The 22,500-nt window shown below is 36.1% G+C and overlaps 1 protein-coding gene across 1 annotated transcript in view; it reads left to right on the top strand.

Annotated features, from left to right (window-relative positions):
- LOC135204191 (solute carrier family 12 member 6-like) overlaps positions 1-22,500 on the top strand; it is a 1,011,876-nt gene that overhangs the window by 501,174 nt on the left and 488,202 nt on the right. The window lies entirely within an intron of this gene.

Consider the following 22,500-nt stretch of genomic DNA (forward strand, 5'->3'; position numbering starts at 1 on the left):
ACATACAATAATCCCCACCTGTGGTATTAACAGACGTTAAAGGCAAAACTGTGCCTACACAAGGAGGATCAAGTTGTTGTGAAGAAGAAGCTTATATTAGGTGATATCTGAAACGTCAGCTTTCTGCCGTAATGATCTGTGTGAGAAGCTGTGTAGATTAAACCTTTTCTCTTTCCACAAATCTCGAGAACCAGGTCGAGAGAGAGAGAGAGAGAGAGAGAGAGAGAGAGAGAGAGAGAGAGATCCCTTGGAGTGCCTCGCGTGGAGGTTGACAGAAAATGTTGACACTGGGTTCCCAAGGGCCTGGCCTCTTCCAAGGAAAGGAAAGGAGAAAAGGCTTTAGCTTAAAGAGAGAGAAAGCGCGGCGGGTGGTGGTGGTGGTGAGATCAGTTTTGCTTCTTTTAATGCCCAGAAGTGTTAATGATGTCTTAATTTGTTCAAAGTGACTATATATAGACAATGAAGTAATTGGAATTATGGTAATCAGCTGGGTATTTTTCAGTAACCCACGAATTATATATTTCAGTTCTGCATCTTGTTTTCGTGTAGTGAGGTGTAGTAATACACTGAGAAGGCGTTTTGAATGGTAGAAATTCCTGATTTCCTTTATGGTATTCACTTTTTCTTAAAGTGGGTTTCATTTTTCACATCATTAGCTAAATTGACTGACATGAACTGAACATGAAGCTTATCTTCCGAAAATATTGAATTTAGCGCTAGAAGATACTCGAATCATATTTATCATTATGAGTAGATATTCAACATTGGGTAAAAAAAAAAAAAAAAAAAAAAAAAAAAAAAGGAAAAAAAGGAAATTATGGTGCATGTGAGTAGCTATGTCTAGACCTAATTAAAGATGATTTTTCGAATACCGTAAATCCGTCCATGTTTTTTAACACGGATTATTATTTATGGGTTATTAGCTCGGTAGAAAAATGTTAAGCCGTGTCCTGTAAGATTGCTACTTTAAGTGAAATGTGATATCATCATCATTAAACTGTGGGTGATTTAGAAATGTGAAACTTAAACTGTGATGGTATGAAATGTATATTTTATGGCGTATTCAGACATAAATTTAGAAAATAGTACTATAATTATAGTGAGGGAACACTGAATGTAAATGATTACACTTGAAGGTAAAGGAATATTGACACTCTCGTCGCTAAAGAGAAATAATCATCATCTTTGTCCATTATAGGTGTTCTCAGAACTTCCTTATCCCCGCTTCTCTCCATAAGTTAAGATTCAAGTGTGTACTTGACCGCGAGACTGTTATCTTTAACTATAATGGACGAGATGGATGCCGTGGCGCCTAGAAATCAGTGGAAATTTTCAGTCCATCAAAATCTGTCCATCCGTTTTCAGGATACAGAGAAAAACTGGTGGAAATGAACCTTTGTCTGTAAAAATAATGAATGCCATATACCTCACAAAAGGGCCAAAATCCCCTACTCACACCAGCCTATTGACCTCATTACTGCACGCACTTCTGACACCGAATCTGACCAAAGTACCACTTGTCAGAGTTGGGTGGCGGTCTGTATGGTAGCTCGGTTATTGTGTATTGTAATTATGGAAAGAGGGCGATAGAGAGAGAGAGAGATTATTACCGATAAAGAGGCACTGGAGAACGGTGATGTGGATGGACAATGGACAAAAACTTATCCTTCGAGATTGGTGTTGTTGAAGGGAGGGGGTAGGAAGGTAGGAAGGGCAACACACACACTTTCCTAGGCAAGGAGAGTAAGTGAGATGAGGTGAGGGGATGGGGTGGGGTGGGGAAGAGGACAATGCAGTATTTGAAGGAGCTGTCATCCAAAAAGAAGAGAGTTTAACAAGTTCAAGTGGTTTCTTCGGTCGAGTGATGACAGCGATGGCATTGATAAAAATGGCCTGGGAAATAAAGATGCCGATGATGATGATGATGATGGTGAAGAGACGACGAATGGTGACGAAGACGGAGCTGAAGAAGATAATGATGGGTAAATGACGACGGTGAAAGGAGAGAATGCAAGCTTTAATCATCACGATGAAGGAGAGCGAGAAAGAGAAAAAGGGTAAATGAGGAAGACGTTGATGAGAATGAGAGAAAAAGAGTAAATGAGGAAGAGGTTGATGAGAATGACAGAATAAGAGTAAAATGAGGACGAAGTTAATGAGAATGAGAGAAAGAGAGTAAATGAGGAAGACGTTGATGAGAATGCTGCCGCGCTTCCTGAAGGAGAACTGAAGGGGAAGCGGTGACGTAGGAGAGACTTGATGATTGTGTCCTTAATACCTTTGACAGTGTTGAACGTCGCCCTCGAGAAGACTTCAGCTGCTCCTGATATCGCCCTCGTGAGTTCGAGTATTTGGTGGAAAAGTAGGTCGTGGGATATTAAACAATGGGGATTCTCCGGTCGAGTGACTTGGGTGATAGTGCTGAATTCATGGTTTTGATTTTGTTTGACGTTTTTTTTTATTTGTGATAAAAACCCTTAATATATATATATATATATATATATATATATATATATATATATATATATATATATATATATATATATATATATATATGGTTGTCTTTTACTGTAATAATACAGTATAAATGTACGATAAAAGGCAAATAGCGTTTTATGGGCCTTTTATCTTCATTATATATATATATATATATATAGGATATATATATATATATATATATATAATATACATATGTGTGTGTGTGTGTGTGTGTGCGTGTTTGTATGTATTAGTGTATTCATGTGTGTGTGTGTGGGGGGGGGGGGAATCGATTGGGTTCTTCTTTATGTAATCTAAGAGTTTAATTATTTGTTTAATTTTAAAACGGCAATTGAAAGTAACGAGAAAAATATACCACAACATTCCGACAAATACATAGGCCTCGTCACGGTGAATTTTTTGGTTTTTTTTATAGAATCATAAATTTCAATTTTTATCAGTCTCCTTTAACAAGCTTTTAAACTTGTGTATCTAGACTTATGTTTAGTTTTATCGGCGTAATTAAATTTACGCGTTATGTATACGTTTGCGTAAACAATTTTGTTTTATGAAATGCCGTGAAGTAGATGTTGAAATCAATTTACTGATTATAATATTTTTTTCGTTTCAGGTAAGAAATTCGACGTTTGTTCACTGCTTCGACACAGCTGCGTATTGTGAGTATATCGCGAAGTCTTTCGGCTGAATTTGATACTGTTTACTGTTTGATTCTCAAGTTCCTGAAGGTAGGAATCCCTTCCTACTTGGAGACTAATGGTTCGAGGGACCGTCTTCTTCACTCTGGTGAGATATATTTTCCTTTTTACATTTAGGTGTCCTTTTTTTAGATAATTGCAACAATTACACATTAATTACTCTTGGATGGTCTGGCATAAATGGTCATTGGTTGCCGGTTGATGTATTGAGGAAATTTCGGAATATTGTGAGATAAGGGTCAAGGTCATGAATTCTCAGGAATGACATGATGAGGACCAATCTCATAACTGAAGACCTTCGCGCGCATGCTTATTTGCGCACTGGGTTTTATTTTAAGTGTAAGTTTGTGGGTGATCTTTGTTTGGGGTCTTTCTATTTGTGTCCAGTTTAATCCTTAATGTAAACAAATTTTAAATTTTATAATTATTCTAAAATGTGTTTGGACATCATAATATTGAGCTTATTTATTTTTTACATCGTAATGCGAATAATGTAAGTCCGGTTTTCAGAGGGACAGCTGATATATCACACACCGACTTCTTTTATAAGAGAGAGAGAGAGAGAGAGAGAGAGAGAGAAGAGAGAGAGATATGCGTTCCTTTGTCATCCGGGATGGAAAGAAAGAGAATATGCTTAAGATCTATCTGCGAAAGCTGACATTTTATCTCGGTAGGTTTGTACCATATTTGGAGCGTACTGCTGTCTTTTTTTATCTGCGAAAGCGGACATTTTTATCTCGGTTGGTAGATTTGTACCATATTTGGAGCGTACTGCTGTCTTTTTGATGATGGTATCCAGGGCTTATTGATCCTTCAGATAGCATGTCTCTCCTAAACGGATGGTTTGGTTTGGTATCAGAACTTGCAGCGTCCCAGTTATATATATATATATATATATATATATATATATATAATATATATATACATGTATATATATGTATGTATATATATATATATACGTATATATATATATATATATATATATATATATATCGAACTACAAATGTCCTTTAATATCTAATTCGCTCTCTACCTCGAATTAATATATTTTCATATATGCTTAACCGAGGGGGAATTTATTGAGCGATATATGCTATATACATTATGTATGCATAGATATAATATATACATGTAAATAATATTTATTTATACACATTTGTATATATATATATATATATATATATATATATATATATATATATATATATATGACTCGTACTCGCATTGTTACACGTAATGCACATAATCACTGAGCAAGTCGGGAGGGCAAATATATATTTCAAGCTAACATTTACACTGTCTCGCCGATTGACATTTAACGAAAACTGCTCTACTTATCTTTTTCCAGCATGTCCCAGTTTCTGAGAAGGGTTCCCGATCCCTTCCACGAAATGCGAAAATAATGATTTATCTCTTTAAAGAGCAGTCTGTGCAAGAGTGGAATCTTCCATTACTGCAAATAACACAGTTCACCCCTAGGAATGTGTTATGTCCGTTTTCTTTCAACGATGCAAAGTTGACTGTATCATTGTTACCCAAATATCCAATCATACCGTAAAGTAACAAATTATATAAATTTAGCTTTTTGAACTTTTACAGCAATTGAGTAAATATTCACACAGTATGCTTCTTATCCCCAAGGTAGCAGTCAAACATTACAAAAAAGGAATTATTTACATTTTGGAATAATCCTGCAACGTATTAATCTACAGAAGTATTTTTAACGCCTGTATCACAGGTAACGGCACGTGTGAGTGTGTATACATATGTATTATACTATATGTATATATGTATGTATGTATATCATAGTATATATATATCTAGTATATATATATATATATATATATATATATATATATATATTAGTGTCGCTTTGGTGATGGATAGCATCCCCTTCGTCATCCCACTTTTAATTTTTCTTACCTTCACAATGACCTTATTAATTTTATCCTCAGTTACCTGCCATAAAAAGGTAGAAACTGCTAAAATGCAGTCGCAAAATTCGACCTTTGCATCTCAATCGATAATTCAAAATTAGGTTAATTTTGCAGTCGTTCTATTTAGTATTATGAGCTTATTAAGGATCCAAATAGTTAATTCCTCTTAAGCCGGGTAATTTCGTTAAATACCAGGTCTTCCAGCGCTCCTAGTGTTTCGTTAACACTGCCTTTCAGTGGAATGATGTATAACATTTACTAGGGGTCCTTTTTGTTAATTCATAAGAAGGCCTCTCTCTCTCTCTCTCTCTCTCTCTCTCTCTCTCTCATTTCGGCAGCAGTTTCTCAGCCTTTGAATTCGGTGTCATCTTTTCCAATTGAGAAATCAAGCTCCGAATATATTACTGAATTTGAAAATTGGTCAATGTTTTTGTTTTCTTTTGTTATTATTGCTCAGATATTTTGAATGGATTTAATATTATTAAATTAGTTATTTGTGCTTTCCATTGACCTTCTCAATAAAATGATTTAATATTTCCACGTTGATATGGTACTAGAAGAAGAATTCTTGTAGGAAAATTGCATTTAGTATCTTATCCATAATCATTGAGAGAGAGAGAGAGGAGATGAGAGAGAGAGAGATGAGAGAGAGAGAGAGAGAGAGAGAGAGAGAGAGAGAGAGAGAGAGAGAGAGAGAAAATGCTAAGGTATAGATACATCCATAAAAGCTGGGCTTACTGATTCCCAAGAAAGTATATATCTTCTAAACCAGATGGCCTCGCCCAGTATCAGGACTTGCAAAGCTCCAGTTTTTTCTTATTATTACTGTCCTGTCACTGAATTACTTATCATTCAGTACAAGGACACGTGGATTCTTTCCTTTTTAGGATATAATCCAGGTATATTTATATTATATGTATGTATATATATATATATATATATATATATATATATTATATATATATATATATATATATATATATAATATATATAATTTATATTTAAGAATTGTCACTATCAAGATTTAACAGATTTGGTAAAACAAATAAAACGACAACAAAACTTACAAAGCAAATAGAACCCAAGATTTAAAAAAAAATAGTACACATTAATTTTATTATTAGCCTTTTTAGTCTTCGGATCTACTTGCATTCTAATTATGTTTTAACCTTTCTCTTGATGGATGTATGTATATATATATATATATATATATATATATATATATATATATATATATATATATATATTCGAATTAGTTCTCAGGAGTAACAATTTTTCCCTAACGGGCTCCAGCGACTAAGAAAAGAAGAGGCAAATATATCTACCTTATTTGCACTCAAACTTATGAATAGTGGATGAACCTCGCGTGCAGAAAATTTCCATAACACCAGCCGCTTTCTCCGCCTGCTCAAAAGACGCACCAGCAATATTCTCACACATATATTTATATTATATTATATATATATTAGTACTTACAGTATATGCGCGTGTGTATGTATCTATATTATGTATCTGTGTATGTATTATGTTTTATTTATTTACAATGTAAGATGTCAGTCTCAGCAGTCAGTAAGTACATTTTTTACATTTATAAAATAACCAGTGAACTGTACACGGACTCTCAAAACAAATAGCAAGGCGGGAGTTGCTACTGTATATTTCAAGCTGACATTTAAATGACTCGCCGATTGACATTTGAAAAAGAAAGCTCCTCATATCCTCTCCCAGCGTGTCACTGTTTCCACGAATAGTCACGGAGTCCTTCTAAGAATGGGGCCCAAATGATCAGCTATAAAGAGCAGTCAAAGAATGGTAGGGTTCACCAAACCTCCAAAAATGTTATCATCGTGGTCGCTCAACCTCTGTAATATGTACGTTTTCTTTTTCGGATTTTTGATCATCTGTTCTGGTCGCGTTTTCTGTTACGAACAGCAGGCAGCTGCAGTTTTATTTTGACCACTAGTTAGTGACGGTAATAAATTGAAGCATATGTAGTCGTAGCCGCAATTTAAGGGGCATTATTTTGCAAAATTTCTTTTAAACCAATTAGATCAGCTTGATCCTAGTAATCATCAACAGAAAGAAACCAAGCCACTGATTATGACCTCCTCGGCTTTGAAAATATTCTGACATCCTACATGCAATGTATATATATATATATATATATAGGCCCTATTATATAATATATATATATATATATATATAATATATATATATATAGGCTTAAAAACTGGTTTTAAGCCAAGGGCTATATTACGATGGACTAACTTCCACCCTTCTCAAGTAGTGAATGTAAATCCTCCTGTCATTCACTACTTGATAAGGGTGGAAGTTAGTCCACCGAGATATGTTTGTCCTTAGCTGTAAAAAAAAAAGTGTTTTAATAGGCCTTTTGTACTTGAGACGTATCCTGTTTTAACAGAAGAGTTTATTTACTTATATAATATATGTAATATATATATAATATATATATTATGGGTCTGTATGCCTTATTTACAATTATACAGACATACACATAAACCTGCATTACGGAGACACACTGTATCTGTACATATACACACACCGCTCTATTTTCATTCTATAACATCCACAGTCATTCAGCTTTTCAAGTTTCTTTCGGGAAAAATGAGAAACGTTCATCCCCTGTCCCCGTGGTAAATAGCAGTATTGCCTTTGTCATCTCGCCTTTCATTATTCTTTCTTTTCCCCGCGACCGCTTTCCCCGGCGCTTTCAAAGATGTGAGAGTTACCCCGAAGTGTTGTGTCTTTTTCTTTTGAAGCCAGTTATTGCCTCGGCGTTATTTCCGTTCGAAGATCTATTTATGATACGGCGGGTCTGGTTCTTCCTGCGAAATGGAGGAGGTGGGGCGGGGTCGGGGGGAGAGGAGGAGAGAAGAGAGTAGTAGAGGGTGAGGGAAGGGGAGGAGAAGGAGAAGGAGGAGGTGGATGAGGAATAGGAGGAGGAGGGGGGGAGAGGGCGATGGGAAGGGGGGGAGGAAAGAAGTAGAGGGTGAGGGGAGGAGGAGGAGGAGAGGGTCAGGGGAGGGGTGAGGAGAAGGGAGGTGGATGGGGAATGGAGAAGAGAAAGGAACAGGAAGAGGAGGAGGAAAGAGTTAAAAGAGAGAACGACCACAAAGACGACGAAGGGAGAGAGAGAGAAAGAGAGATAAGGTCACAGACGTAAAAGGTCATCTGGTTCTTTTTAAACCATCTTGTACCCTGGGTAGGGGGACCCGGGGTGGGGGGGAGGATATGATGATGACGGATCGTTATGGCTTATTCTTTCGAGAATTAAATTTCAGACCAGGATTTAGGTACGTTTGTTTATTTATGAGATGGAATTACGTAAGACTTTGTCGTCTGTCGTAATAATACTGTTTTGAGAGTTTGTTAGGAAAAGTTTTAATAGTTTTGGTACATTTTTAGTAGAAGTTTTAGTAAATTGCAGCTTTACTTCATACGAGCCCCTTCCAGTATCGAAAGTTTGGATCTTTAAGGGGCTTCTGGGCTCGGTATCTAGGACCAATATTTCTTTGGGGTTAATATCTCTATGATATTTATAGATTTTTTCATGTTTTTACGAGCATCCCTAAAGGGCGTGTACCAAATACGCCGCAAAGGTGGATACATACCGGGTAAAAAAAAAAAAAAAAACACAGCTTGCTACTAAACATGCCGCAAAGGTGGATACATAGCTGATTAAAACAAAAAAAAAAAAAGCCCCAACGGACTTGTACTATACACGCCGCAAATGCGGATACATACTGGGTTAAAACAAAAGCAACCCAACGGATTTGTACCAAACACGCCTCAGATGCGGATACATACCGGGTTAGAAACCCTTGGGGGTCACTGTCGAGAACAGATCCGAAAGTTTTATGTGCATTCATTTCATTGAACACTATAAAAATGATTTCATGAACAAACAAACTAATGCATCGGTTCTCGCCCATGCAGAACTTTCGTATCTGGTTAAAAGAGAGGTCTAGAAATTACTTCAAAACATGTTTCGTAGTATCCCGTTTGTATTTTCATTTTATATTAATAATTCAACCAGTCACACGCCTGCTCGCCCAATTTCCAAAGGGTGTGTTTTTGTAGGAGGAAAACTTACCGATACTAATTTTAAAAAGAATTTGTAATTTTATCGACGCCGTTAGTATGTCATCGCTATTGAAGTGGATATCTTATAATGATGGTCTCTTGAAAATTGCTGATCTTCGAAAGGCACAAATTTTGACTTAAGTTTCGATCGATATTGTCACTCTGCTTCGCCTTCCTAATGAATGAGACTTAGGTATTTCTTTCGGAGAAAATAATATGGAAAGCGAAAACTATCTCACCCTCTGGTTAAACTATTCAGAAACATACCCGGAAGATGGGAAGAGTTAAGGCCTCTCCCTGACAAGATCCTCAAGAATCTAGTTTCTGTTTCCTTGAGCTATAAAACTCGTAAATTGATCTGGGCCAAGGCTATTGAATATTATTGATACTCTCTCCAGCGGCCCATTCGGTGAAGCATTGGCCCCTCCCGGTGAAAAATGGCGGCTCTCGGTACCCGCTGGAAAACTGATGTGAAGTTACGATGTGAAAGGAAATAAGTTGGCAGAGACGTACGTTACCGTGAAATAATATCTTGGAAATACGTTATCGATCCCTTTTTTTTCTATAATGTTCTTGTATTTCGTTTAATAGAGGAATGTCCTACTGTCAGCAATATTTAGCGTTACTGTTTCTTTAAAGTTGACCGCGATTTAGACTTTGCTTAACGTTTTTTTAAATAGGTTTGCTCGATTAATAATAATAATAATAATAATAATAATAATAATAATAATAATAATAATAATAATAATAATAATAAATAATAAATACAAAGGTGCCTTACTTTAAGATTACATTCGTATCAGATTTGTTTACTATTGAAAATAGAGCCTTTTCATTCCTGGTAACATCTACTGGGCTTGATGCTTGCAAACAGACCTCAGGAGTATGCTTTGATAAGCACATTGTTTCCTCCTCTTAACCTGGAGTCTGTAAACTATGGAAATCCCTGGTAATTTGATAAAACAAATTCTCTGGTTTAACCAGTAATTTTATTACCGTTTTTCTGGATTACTTGGGAGCACCTAGAAGTCACTGAACGTAAGTGCGTGTTCAGTGCATACTTCATCGTACTGTCAATCATTCATTGACACCTGTAGTTAGTTGTAGCTTTATACGAAAGCCTCTTATTATTAATAATAATGGACCAGAGGACGCGTGTTTGACTGTCTTGTGTCCACTTCGTGAGCACGTGAACCGCACCATCGTAATTGCAAAAGACCCGTGGTCTGTTATTAGGGAATTAGGTATTCACTTTGTAAGAATGTCAAGGTAGTATATGATATAAATGGTTCTACAAGCTTTTCCATGATTTGATATGCATGCTCGATAAGTTATTTGCATTCTCAATGGTAATTTAAAACTATAAGCATGAATGTATAAATTTCTTACCTGAATAGAGTTGTTTTATACGTAAAGAACAATTTTTCTCTTTTTTTTCTTTTATTGATTTATTTACACTTACGTTTAAAATGACAATGGGAGAAAACTTATAAGGTAAATTATTAATTTATTAACTGTGTATATGCATAGAATGTTGTTATGATTAATCATCTTTACCTCTTCTTTATCTTACATTTATATAATAGGGTGGAAGACTCCTCGGATGGGTCTTCCTACAACCACTGTGTGTAGTAGGCAGACAAGTACAAGATATCTTAAGCCTAAGAATCAAATTAAAGGCCATTTACAAGACTTTAGGGTTGCCGTTTCCCTAGAGATGAACCTCGAGCCGTTGGCTGGAAATTTTAGTAACTATGGAAGGAGAAACCCAGTTTAAATTGTTTATGAGTTTTTTAAATATATTATCTCGCCAGGATCTTAAGCTAAATTAATTTCGTATTCTGACCCCCTAAAATTAGTCTCTGGAAGTCACGAACACGAGAGTCTTCCAACTTGATCCAGTCTTTCTTTAAAAGATTTGATCTCTTCTGTATTACATGAATCTTTGACCACTTTCTTTTAAACAGATTGGTTAAAGATAGCAATCTTCTGTATTTCATGAATCTTTGACCACTTTCTTTTAAACAGATTGGTTAAATAGCAATTTTCTTGGTTAAATCGAAATTTTCTTAGTTAAATCGAAATTTTCTTAGTTAAATCGAAATTTTCTTAGTTAAATCGAAATTTTTTGGTTAAATACCAATTTTCTCGGTTAAATAGCAATTTTCTTGGTTAAATAGCAATTTTCTGAGTTAAATCGAAATTTTCTTGGTTAAATAGCCTTTTTTTTGGTTGAATAGCAATTTACTTGGTTAAATAGCAATTTTGTTGCAACAACTAACATTAATTGCAATGCAAGTTTCGGTCTCATCGGCATAATAATGAATATATTTTATTTTACCTTGATTATATTGGGCTTTGCATTCCACTCAAATGACGAAATTCAGTTTCAGAAAATGAAACGAACGGGAGTCAACTTGACGACAAAGGATGCCTGGTTTAATTTAAAGTTAGAATTTATATAAATTTACCGATAAATTTACACTCAGAAGGTGAATAGCATTTTAATCATTCTCTCCTTTCCTTAAATTAAAGTTAGATATTTCTGTGATGTATATATTTATTTACCTGTGTGTGAGATACAGATGGACAGATGGATAGTTATTCCCTTACTTTGCCTGCAGCATCTTTCCATCCCACTGGGTCGAATATATACCTCTCAGAATCCTGTGTTATGCAAATAGTTAACTACTCGTCAGGTCTGTTAAGCCTCGCATTACCATTAGTTATCTCGGCATGCCAAGTTCAGCCGTAGCTCATTAATTCACAAAGTCTGTTTGTTTGTATGTCTGTTTCTGTCCGTAATGTAACTCAAAATATCGTTAATGGATTTCAGGATTTTTTTTTCAAGTTTGTTGGCCAAGGACGAGTTAATTAGACTTTGATACAGGATGTTTTGGCTGTATGTATGTAGGTGTGTGTGTTTGTATGTATGTATGTATGTATAACTGAATCACGAAAACTTTGGAACATGAGGAATATATAAATAAAGGTAGAAGCCACGAAGAATATTGAAACACTGGAGTGCTGCTAGATCCTCAGTAAAGGACCTTGAGTCGAAAGATCTGGCAGCATCCATTGTTTCACTGTCCTTCGTGGCTTCTACCTATCTATCTATCTATCTTTCTATCTATCTATCATATATATATATATATATAGATAGATAGATAGATAGATAGATAGATAGATAGATAGATAGATAGAAGCCACGAAGGACAGTGAAACAATGGATGCTGCCAGATCTTTCGACTCAAGGTCCTTTACTGAGGATCTAGCAGCACTCCAGTGTTTCAATTTTCTTCGTGGCTTCTACCTTTATTTATATATTCATCATGTTCCACCATGCATATTTGTCCTCTTCTTCCAGAAATAAGCAATAAAAGGGTAGAGACTTCTGGTTTCTCTGGGAATCGAACTTGTTCCTATCAGCTGTCAGTTGAGCACTTAACCACTCGCCTATGGAACTCAGTGAACCGTCTTTTCTTTAACTCTCATGGATATCAGGACCATATTCCAGTCGAATCTATAAGCCCTGTGCGGTATTTGAACTTGGGAGTATGCAGTGGAAGTCGACTGATATATCTTTAATATTTTCCTTATAAAGAATGCCCATAAAAAAATTTAAAACAGTAAGTTGTTTTGGTTTTTTTTTTTATTTAGGGTCGTAGCCATAGTCACTATTTGTCACCATTGTGGTGGGGGGGGGGGGTTAATCCTTTAGCCCATACAGATTTCATTTGTCAGATTCTCTGATATTGTATAGTCATCTATCTACCTTATATAATATTAATAATAATCCCCACTGTATTAATAATAATTCGTTCATCCGTTCGCAGAAAATGTTCAGGAACACAATCACTATTATTATTGTTGTTGTTGTTATGGGGATAATAATATAATAGCAATGCTAAACTCTCATTGGTGACACAAACACCCTTAATGGTGGGTGTGAATGCTCATAACCATCTGTGCTCGATGCTACATAAGGTTCATTTTCCTCGTAGGTTCTTGAAACCTGGTAATTCATAGTGAGAATTTCTAGGCCTTGGCAGGATTTCGCGGTATGCTTCAGCTATTAATGCCGTCTATGTAATCTAGGTAATGCTCGCTTGGGGTTTAGCAAGTTTCGTGGAACCCTCTTGATGCCAATGAATTGGCCTCTTATAACGCTCCTGGATGGATATAAAAAATGTATCTGATTTTGGGAGAGAGAGAGAGAGAGAGAGAGAGAGAGAGAGAGAGAGAGAGAGAATGTTATTTTAGGACCAAAAGCCGTTTCCACTATAACTGATTCACTTAAGGTAGATTCTCGGTTGAGCCTTATTCTTACGAGACGTTTGTTTGGTGGCCGCTGATTGGCTGGTACCGGGAGGTAGGCAGCTCCCAGCCAATCAGCGGCCGCCAAACTAACGTCTCGTAGGTATAGGGATCACCCAAGAATCTACCTTAAGTGAACCAGTTATAATTATGGATGTTTCTAGAGACAAAGAAGGCAATAGTTATGGCCACATTCTGTCTTTTAACTGCTAAACCAGAAAGGAATATCTTGTGCAGAAAACTAGCATAATATAACCATATGATTACAAACAGTGCGTCGAGCCCAAGCACAAATACTGCACTATTCACCTTAGTATGTAGCTATTTCTTTCTACTTCTACTAGGCAAATAGACGAACCGTTCTTTAGGAATAGCGCAGAATAGACAAATAGACGAACAGAGACATTGGCTAAATGTCTAAGAAAGTCATTGCATAATAAGACTAATAAGACATTTGGCTACAATTATATAATGAATTTGGTTTCATAATTAGGCCAGTGAGTTTAACGGTCGATGATCTGATATCTCAGATGAGATAATGGCCTTGGAAAAAGGTTGATAGCTTCTCATCCAGACTTTTTTTGTTTCTGCCATATTTATTGTTGTTCATGAGTGCTGTTATGTTGTCATTTTTATCTTTCTTGTATATTTTACCTTAGTAAAATTGAATGAAAATGTTGGAATTTACGTCTATTTTTTTTTACTGATATCAACATGATAGAGCATTACAATTATTGCTGTTGTGAGAACCTCTCTCTCTCTCTCTCTCTCTCTCTCTCTCTCTCTCTCTCTCTCTCTCTCTCTCCGAGTCTGGCTAAACATCGGCGCTTCGTTGCTTACATTGCCCGTATTCCGAGAAAGCTCTCGTAAGATATTCATTAAAGAGTAACTTGGGCGAAAGTATTCCTCAAATTCCCACAATTGAAGAGGAACACTGGAAGCACGATACGGTTTAAAAAAAATAGTACATTTTGAGAATTTCAGCTCTTGTTATGTTTAGTTTGTTTTACTTAGTTCTTTTTGTAAAGCTGAAAGTGATGTTTGTTGTTTGTAAGTGGATCCAGGAATGTTAGAGATTAAAACAAATTGTTCGTGGGTGTATGGTGTGATACACTCACAAAGGCCCTCAGGCTGTAAGATAACGCATTTCAAATTACGCAACGGACGTTATGTATATTGTTTTTGACCGTTATTCGTGCAGCTTTCGTTGAAAACATTATGGGATTGAATTGTGAATAAAAAGAGGTTTCTCGCGTCTCGTTTCATCTGCCTTCCTCCCTTCTTTCTTATATTGTATTCGTATCATTTATTCTTCGTTTGTACCATATACAGTATATAATATATATGGGTGTGCCTGCATCTGTGTTTATATGTGTACGTGCGTGCATAAGAGACTTAGAGATAAAGCGCATTTATTATTCTGTATAGAAAGACATGTGCACTTCATATATGTTTTCTGCGTGTAACTCACAACAATCGCTGTGGAGGTAATCTGGTTAGATGGTAGAAGATATATATAAAAGTGGTGTGTATTACCTGTAGACTTCATCCACGACTGTCTATTGGCGACGGCGGTTTGAAATAAATCTGAAACTAATGAAAATACACAGGCCCCCGTCAGTTATTGTTGATGTAAGTCATTTTACATTCCATGAGATCATGAATAACGATGTATTTTAAGTGCCTTAAATATCAAAAAGCTCTCTCCTGTTATTGCTTTTTTGTTTGATACCACTACTGCAACCCTATCCCAGTCTCGTATGCCATTTCCAGACATCCAAGTATCGAGCCAATCCCCACCTCCCGTCTGCTCCAATGTGTTCATCTGTATTTGCCCTCTTGTGTTAGCCTTGTCATCTAACGTTGCAAGAGTTTGTCTTCATTGTTCATTCCAACAATGTGTCGGTGTTGGCTCCTGGAATGTAGACATAACTTCTCCCAATCCACCCCTTCCCCCCACCCCTCCGTTCCGTCCACCACTTGCATCCTCCTCCTTCTGGAATGTTACTCCTGTCTCTCTGTCCTAAGCTCATCTCCCCTTCCCTTCACAACTCACACACACACACACACACACCTGACTAAATATGGCATATCACACATTTCCGTTCCCCCTCTGAATAACCTGTCTTAGCCACTTGTCATGTTCACAGTTCCGTTTCCCTCTACGGTGGTGTTTGGGGAGGAGGAATTTGAATAGATCTCACCTTGGCAGATTAAGCCTACACGAGGAAATGGCGGTGTGAGGTAATTGGTGCGTGGAGGAAACGCTGCTCTTGAGACGTTGCTGAGAATGCATTTTTTTTTTTTTTAGAGAGACAATTGTGATATCTCCTCCCTTTTTTGGGGGTCATATTTTTGAGACTAATAATAATAATAATATAATAATAATAATAATAATAATAAGAATAATAATAATAATAATAATAATAATAATAATAGTGATTTACTAGGAAACTGGGTACATACCAGGGGTTGTCATTTCACTATATTTTAGAATATGGACCGTCAGTTTTATTCTTACTGTGCAAAGAGTTATCAGGTCTGCGCGTATCGTTGCTCAGTGTGTATTAAATTTGGTATATTTCATTGTCAAGAACATTTCAGCTCTAAAATTCATATTTTTCCTACTAACAGCCAGTGTACTCACACACCACAAGGAATTGAGTGCTATTACAGGTGACTGTTGTTAGTGCGTTCATTGATTTGATGAAATATTCGTTTATACCACGAGTATATCCAAAGATTGTTTAGCAAATTTGTAAGTATATTTACATGTTTTATGATTTATGCTATTTTCCCTATAGTAGATTCACACTAACCGTGCATCCGATGTCTAGGCCAGTCCCTTACGACGCTTCTGATTGGCTGTTGATAAGCTAATCTCAGGGCTGGAAACTCTCAATCTCTCTCGAGAGTTCACATAGGCAGGATGTATATTCCACCTCTCCTGAGGGATACTTTTGAAAGACGTATTCCTCAGGAGAGGTGGTACATACATCCTGTGTACGTGAACTCTCTCGAGAGACTGAGAGTTTCCAGCCCTGTGATTGGCTTATCAACAGCCAATCAGGAGCGTCGTAAGGGACTGGCCTAGTCATCGGATGCACGGTTGATGTGAATCTACTATAGCACTAGTATTCTCGTCTGTACAAGCTTAGCCATGGTAATCTATGGTAGTTATTTGTGTTTGCTTGCTAGTGGTATTCAAACGCATACATGCACATGCAAATGTATGCATTCTCTTGAAAGAGGTTTTAGTTATTTGGATCCTAGTGTTTGGCAACACCAAGGGGAAACAGCAGAGAGGGGGTGGGGTAGGGATGTGTTGTGGTGTAGAGGGGAGAAAGTGGGGGTGGGGGGAGGTGTTGTTACCGGTGTGTTGTGGGAGAAATAACGAGAAACAGGTTTTTTGCCTAAACCGGATATTTTTTTCCCGCAGATATTGGATGTGCCTGAAAACTATGTTATACGATAGCAGAGAAAAGGAAGGCACGCTTTCGATGTTTTCATTCATGATTTCCAATTTATTTTAAGGTATCTTTTTTAAATAACGACTTGTTTTTAAAGAATAAGATTTTTAAAGTAGTACAGTTCAAAACGCATCAATTAAGGAAGTTTCTCTCACAATACTAATATATGTATATATATGTATATATATATATATATATGTGTGTGTGTGTGTGTATAATATACACGTGCATATGTTTTCGAGCTATGTATACCTACGTTATTCATTTAAACACGTTCGTAGACATCGGGAAATATCCGATACCACTAAAGAAACTAGGGCGTTGTATGCAAAAGAAACAAACCAAATATTACGTAATCCTCTCTCGACTATAATCATCTAATGGACTTACTAGACTCTCTCTCTCTCTCTCTCTCTCTCTCTCTCTCTCTCTCTCTCTCTCTCTCTCCTCTCTTCTCTCTCTCTCTCTCTCCTTAAGGGTCAGCTTCGCCCGACGTGGGAGCTCGTCTCTGGCAGATGGATCCACAATATCGTCTAATGGGCGCTCGGAATCACATCATCGTCTGGAGGAGCCATATCGTTATCGGCTCTACATTAGAAATATCTTTTAACGGTTCGCTGGTTATTGCCAGATACTCCAAGGTATTGATTTCTTGGGCTCTTATAGGTTTTTGGAAACCTTTCCTTTGGGCTGTTATTTTTCCATGCTAGTATTTAAAAAAAAAAAAAAATTTTTTGTCTGTATACAGGTATATTTTAATGTAATTGATATATACTTCTCTATGTATACAGGTATATTTTAATGTAATTGATATATACTTCTCTGCGCATACAGGTATATTTTACTGTAATTGATATATACTGACGAATGAGTCAAATGCTTTTGGCTATGAATATTTTATTTATGTACATGTAAATATATATTAATTATACAGATTGTATGAACGTGATTCTAATCATGGTATCCGACAGGTAAGTTAGGTCTTGTCTGTCGTTTGTTCGTTTCTCTGCTTGTTTGTCAGTGGGTTAGCAAGATTGCGCAAATATTTGTCTTCCTTTCAATTTTAACGAATATTTGACCGACAAGTGATCCCAAAGAGGGAATTATTGTTAGTTGTGCGCTTACCAACTTTACATTCCATATCTGTTGGGAAAACGAATGTGGTCCAAATTCCCCCAATTTATCTCGTCCGTCTTCGTTGCTACCAGGTGCCGAAATATTGTCCTGAGGCACAGTGTAGGAATTTAGGGAAGATATTTACATATATTCTCTCTCTCTCTCTCTCTCTCTCTCTCTCTCTCTCTCTCTCTCTCTCTCTTGTATTTAAGGGAAATTTAATGTCTTACAGTTTTTGTAAGGCAAGTAAGGGAAAGGATTACACTAATTGTCGTTTATTTTGAGAGAGAGAGAGAGAGAGAGAGAGAGAGAGAGAGAGAGAGAGAGAGAGAGAGAGAGAGAGAGATTCTTGCTCGTAAGACCATCTCGCAAGGAGCGTATTGTTGAAGTTAATGGCCATTTAAGTTTGTTTTATACGAAAGTTTGCCCACACAGCAAATCGTTAAACGATGCCTCATAAACTGACATTAGTATTTTATGACAAAGCAAAATTGCCCCATAAGAAATCTTTGCAATCACACGCAAAGGTTTAATTAGACCATAAATTCTTAAACCCATTATAATTTCACGGTGCTTATACAAAAGAAAGAATTCGTGGCAGCTTTCCATGAATTGCAAAGATTAAAGTTATGGCTTCGTTTACTTTCGAAATTCCCGTTGTCACCCGTTTTCTCTCGAAAGCCGGAGTGTGACAAAGTGGTCTCATTTTAGGCTAGACTAAGTTAATATTGAAGCTGCCAGCGTTATCTGCCGATTTACAGATGATGTAGTTGAAAACGTTGGAGAGTGACTCGATCTGTATTTAAAGAATCGATATTGCACATATCTCTCGTGATGGTCGATTAAATTAAGTACTTTATCCTAATTCCAACCCGTTTGCAATGAGAGATGTGTTTTTCTGGTGATAGAAGTTCACTCTCGACGTAGTTCGGAAGTCACGTAAAGCCGTTGGTCCCGTTGCTGAATAACCACTGGTTCCATGCAACGTAAAAACACCATACAAACAAAACAACCCGTTTGGATGTAAATTAGCTACTCAGTGTAAAGGGAATTTGATATTAATGAGTTTTTAGTGGGTTAATATTTGAGGGTATGAAAATCCATATGCAAAAATATACCGCTTTAAAGGTTAGATAAGACAAGAAAAGATTGAAGGCATCAGTTATTATTATTACTTTTTTTTTCAGGAAGATGCGCGCTCCTAATCCTCAAGGCTTAGCTAGAACACAATGAACCCCACAGCGAATAATTACCAGCGATTAAGAAACTCTTTCCTGTGTAAATAGAGCTCGTGTAATACCAGACCGGTATTATTTTTTTAAAACGGGTGGAGGCATTATCCGAGATATAACGCTATTACGTCCTCCCGTTGTTTTTAAACGGACAATAATTATCGTATGCAGTGAGGGCTCTCTCTCTCTCTCTCTCTCTCTCTCTCTCTCTCTCTCTCTCGGGTGAGGGTTGTTATACGAAAGAACAGGCAAAGGAATTCTCAGTGTTGAACTGGAGTCTAAATGCCATAACCAGCTGGATTTGAATTTGCTCTGTAAAGCCAGTATATATCTTTTAAAAAATCAAGCATATTTTACGATAGTATTGCGTCATATCGCCAATGTTCGGGGTTATAAACGCCGCAATTAGTTATTCAGGGTTGAAATTCGAATATACAAAAAAATGCGATGTTAATTTACATGGCTTATGAGCACAGCGAATTTCCATGCTACACAGAGAGAGCATAGCTAAAAAAATTCGTCCAACTCATTAGCGCTCGAGACTTGAGTTCTTTGGTGTTATGGATAAAACTACAATTTATTATTTGGTTATGATAACGTCGAAGTTAAGATGTCTGCCTTGTTTTTTATTGGGGGTAATTGGTTACAGTCCTTTTTTTAAAGTGTATAGTATACTTTGAAGAAGGTTGCCTCTTATTGGTCACTTTTAAAATTGAATAGTACTAGTATTGTCAGGTATTGTATTTTTCTCTCACTCAGTTCACTGGCTGTGAGGCGCAAGTCTTTTGTTTACGCCAATGATGTATTTTCCAGCGTCGTGTATGTGATCCTGTTTATGTTCTGCTATTTCAGTGGTTAAATCTTTCAATCATAAAGTGGTTCAGTTCATTACCTACAGGACCCTAGGCCTTCACGTTGTAGTGTTTATGATAAACTATGGTTTCTTCAAACTCGAAGTGTTTATGATAAACTATGCTTTTTTCAAACTCGAAGTGTTTATGATAAACTATGCTTTTTTCAAACTCGAGGTGTTTATGATAAACTATGGTTTTTTCAAACTCGAAGTGTTTATGATAAACTATGGTTTTTTCAAACTCGAAGTGTTTATGATAAACTATGCTTTTTTCAAACTCGAAGTGTTTATGATAAACTATGGTTTTTTCAAACTCGACTACGTCATTGAAATGTGGAACTGCCGTCATGGATCCACAACATTTTAATTTGTAGAACGAACACATATCTGCGTAATGACACAAAGGAAGGCTGGAGATTAAATTGTATGAAAGAAGCGGCCTGGAAATACATTAATGACAAGATCAAATTTCTTTTTGAGCAGGGATAATATTTGCTTTTAAGCAGGTCATTGTTGAGTGTTGACTCGCCTCTCAGATAGGAAGATTGTCATTTTTCTGTTGACATTATCGAAGGCTTCTGCTCAGACTGGGTTCCTAGGAAGTTCATTTTCTCTCCGTTACTGGCATCCAATTTTGCTTTCAAATCTTACATAGCCTCTTCCATACAGCGTTTGACCGTATAATTCATAAGCAGCTATTTGTGATGTAATCATAGCTAAACACACAAACGCGAGCGAGCGCTCGCGCACATATTTTCTATATGTGTATGTGTATACATATATATTGTGTATACATATTTTTTATATATACATATATGTATACACATATATATAATATGTATATTGTGTCTGCATATAGATATAAATATATGATTATTCTACAGTGCATATATAAACCAACACATTAAAGGGATTGTTTATGAAAGGTTTTATGTATGTTTAATGTATGTATGTATAATATATATATATATATATATATATATATATATAATATATATATATATATATATATAAAGGGAATTACTTCGTTGGGTGACTTATTATTTTCCCATGAGATTTTTGTTGACGGGTCGTATTGGGTTCTTTCTCATTTAAATGTCATTGTTTACTCGGTAACCTACTGTCCCAAGTCCATATGTCTAAAAAGAGGCCATAATTTTGTGTCTTGAGAAACGTGTCTCCTCTAAAGGGCTAAAGAGTAATACGTTATACACTCCATGCTTTACGTTAATGTTATGGTCACATTACACCCTGTTATCAATGCTAATGGCGTACAATCTCTCGTAATGTTATGGCGAGTAATCTCTGGATTTATTACGGTGGCATGTGACGCTTATGCATTGAGTCATCAGTTGGGATTAGGGTCTCAACTCTCAAGGGTTTAACATGCCGTCTCATGCAAGGTAAAGTGATTTATCCTTCTCTGCAATTTTATTTATTGAGAGTAGTAGATGGCTTTTATTTTAAAATCCTCCACTCACCAGGTTTATAGATGAAGTATATATAAATATACATAGTATATATTATATATGTTATATGTATATTACAAGCATACATATATTATATAGTTTATGTTTATATATATATGTACTCGTATATGATACATACATGCATGAAGAAATGTATCTACGATATTGAACAATTATAAATTTACGGTAACCTTACCCTGTCAGAAATACATTAGTCAGAAATACATTATGTATTTTGTTCTTGTAGCATGATTAACAATGTTGGTGCTGTGGGCCAGTTTTCATCTGCAGCTATATTGACAAGTAAGAAATTCTGTTGCGTCAAATCTGAAGAGAAAATGATTCATTGTCGTTGTAACAGTGATATCTCACGGCAATAAAATTCCTGGTCTCTTGAGGTTGTCTTTTTTTTTATTATTTCTTTTTTTATTTTGTTTCTCTGCTTTTGTAATGATTGTGGATAAAATGAGGCAGTAGTATAATAGATAAGTCACTTCCCAATTTATTAATGGCTTTTTGGTATGAAGTATGCTATGTTTGGATACATACATAAATACAAACAGAAAACACACATTTAAACATATATATACATAAGATGTAAATACACATAGTATGTATTATTCAGATTATAACTCCAATAACACACTGCAAAGAAAAAAAAAGAAGCTCTTGGAAATTAGAGTGAATCTTACTCATAGTTGATAAGTAGTTGCACTTATATTATTAGTGCACCTCATCAATAAAACAGAATGTTTGCTCTGTGGGCGTAATGGACACGCCCTTAAATTTCACCATTTTATTTCCACGG

The sequence above is a fragment of the Macrobrachium nipponense genome, chromosome 44 (genome assembly GCF_015104395.2).
Source record: "Macrobrachium nipponense isolate FS-2020 chromosome 44, ASM1510439v2, whole genome shotgun sequence".
In the NCBI taxonomy this organism is placed as follows: domain Eukaryota; kingdom Metazoa; phylum Arthropoda; class Malacostraca; order Decapoda; family Palaemonidae; genus Macrobrachium; species Macrobrachium nipponense.